The sequence below is a fragment of the Aphanomyces astaci genome (assembly GCF_000520075.1).
Source record: "Aphanomyces astaci strain APO3 unplaced genomic scaffold supercont1.14, whole genome shotgun sequence".
NCBI lineage: Eukaryota > Oomycota > Saprolegniomycetes > Saprolegniales > Verrucalvaceae > Aphanomyces > Aphanomyces astaci.
Genome location: NW_009798277.1, coordinates 822715 through 825392, shown reverse-complemented (window position 1 = coordinate 825392; position 2678 = coordinate 822715).

Genomic DNA, 2678 nt, shown 5'->3' with positions numbered 1-2678 from the left:
ACTTCGTTCGATTTTATCGATGTCTGAAGTTGGAAGTTTAAAGAATTCAGATTTAGCAAGTCTGAAAAGTAAATCCCGACACACCAAGCCAACACCATCCATTATTCCTTCTCCTGTTCTTAGTCTGTGCCTACCGGTATGACTTCATTGCGCGCAATTCAACGAGAGACACATAAGGGCGTGTAGAATGTGGATTTGTTTATCATGTGCGACGTTATGAAACGATAGTCATCGAACGCTTTGGAGTGTAGGGACTCGGCCTAGCTCAGCGGTCCTAAAGCCCGCTGCTTTCGAAGTTTGAGGATCTTGAGTCAAGATTCTCCCTCTGTTTGGCCGTCAAGTATCGTCGCGACCAAACATAGGTTTACGTAGTCAGGACCGAGCTCGCCGCCCGTCGTCCATGCCTTGGCATAGGGTGATCAGGCGGCAATCATCGGCGGCTTGGTGCACGGCGGCGGGGGGTATACTGTGATGTACTGCCCTGAGCTACAAACTCAGACTAGCGTCCTGCATCACTGTACATACCCGCGCTTGTGCACTATCCTAACACTACATAGTCTTAACTACCTATGTGTCGGCTGAAGTGAGTCGGAGCATGTTGGTGTGAGTGGAGATTTCGCAAGCAAACCTCAATGGAGCAATATGATTGGCTCGGAAAGTAGTCAGATGTCTGCGGTCTTTGAGGCCAAAAGTGTGATGACTTCCTCACTTTTCAGACCTGTTTCCGAGCAAAGTCTGCAAGCTTCGAAATTCGAATCGATCGAAATTCGAATCGAAGTTTTAAGTCTGGAAAGTCAAGATTTCGCACTTGTTATTCACTTAGAGAAGTACTTCGGAGTATAAATTATTACAAGAACACTCACGACGATTTGTTTTTTACAAGTTCAGTTCAGACACGGGTTCGCTAAAAGCCGCTAGGTCAGAGTCAACAACCCCCTTACGTTCCCAGCACTTCACAACGGTCAACTTAGAAACATAGCGCCAAGCATCTCGAGCCCACCACATGCTACATCAAACGGAACTTCGTAGAGTCTGTCTGAACACCATGTCGATCTGCTCCAAGGCATTCTGGAGCTGCCGCTGCTTCAGGTGTGCCTTGAATGATGCAATGATTCCCGCATATTGCGGCTGCAGGTTCGCAGTTGTGTTCTTTGGCAGCATTTTGACATTCACGCTGGACAGCGCAGTGTCTTCGTCCAGTTTATGAAATGGTGCATTGTCGACAAGCATGAGGACCTTCCGGTCCTCCTCCACCATGCTCTTGTTCAGCTATTCCAGGTACGAATTGAAGATTTCGCTGTTCATCCATGCCTTCTTACTGGCATGGTAGTCAAATCCAAGCCACTCTCCACTCCGACCGCCAAAGCAACGAGGGTGGTTTGCAGCCCCGATGAACAGCGGATTAACGGTATCCGTGCCTGTCGCGTTTGTCGTAAGAGCCATTGTGATGCGCTATTTTGACTTCTTTGTGCCAGGCACTCGGTTGTGTGTGATGGAGCGATGTGGAGCGAAGCAGTAGAAGAACGATGTCTCGTCCATGTTGTATATGTCATGGGGATTGTAATGATTTGTTTCTTGTAATATCTGTGGCGGCCCACACAAACAGCCTCAACCGGCGTGGAAGCGGCTTCGCCACGTTGGATTTTGCTCTTGAGTCCATGCTTTCGTTGAAATTTTTGCAGCCAACCCTTCGAGTAGGATATTTGACGCGATGCCGATACACCCAGTTGTTGTGAGATTGTCATTGCTTCTTTCCGGATGAGTTCCCCGGTGATGCAGACGCCCAGTTCTTCGCAGCGGAGAACCCACGCCAGCGTTTGCATTCGACGATCGCATGTTCGTGCTTTGCTGTGGGCTCGTTGACTTTGAGTTTCGTTCCGCTTCATGGCCTTAGAGATGATCGATTTTGTCGGAACTGAGTCTACACCTTTTCCCGATCAAAGTGGCACCTTAGAGCATCCTCACCGGCTGGTGTAAACAAAGAACTGTAAAATCCAGTTTATGGGGTGATAGCTGTAAAATTAGTACATCAGCTCACAACCATTCCACACCGTTTGGCCAAATGTAAAAATATATTGGTGCAATTTGGTAGTTTGTTCACAATGATGATGTCGCCAGTGGTCATCAAGGGTCGTTTTGTGGGGGTACCAACTTCAAAGAAGCCGAGGATGTCGCTCTCGCGCGTGCGTACGTTCAAGAGTCGACCGTCGCAGCAATCGAGACAGACCAATCTGGCGATACATTCTGGTGCAAGGTTGGCGACGCTTACAACGCAATCAAACCCGACGGCTCGCTGAATCGCTCGGTGTCGTCGTTGACCAGCTGATTCAACGGAACACTGGTTAAGGCAACCAACAAATGGGTCTGCTGCATGACGGATGCGCTGCGACAGTATCATAGTGGCTAGCAGTACGCAGACTACATTGAAAACTCTCATGTCGAGTACACACTTGCAAATGAAGACAAGAGATACGCACATGAATCTGCAAACGCCGTTCTGTGTAAGATCCCCAAGTTTGCTATCGACACAGAGTAGATCGAAAGTCGAGTCAACGCTACGCTTGGGCTTGATGACGTCGAATCTGGCGATGGTTCCGAGACGCCTGTCATTCATTCTGCGATACGGCCTGATGTCGGCAAATGGCCGACAAGAAGCGGATGCTCAATGCTACTGTAGC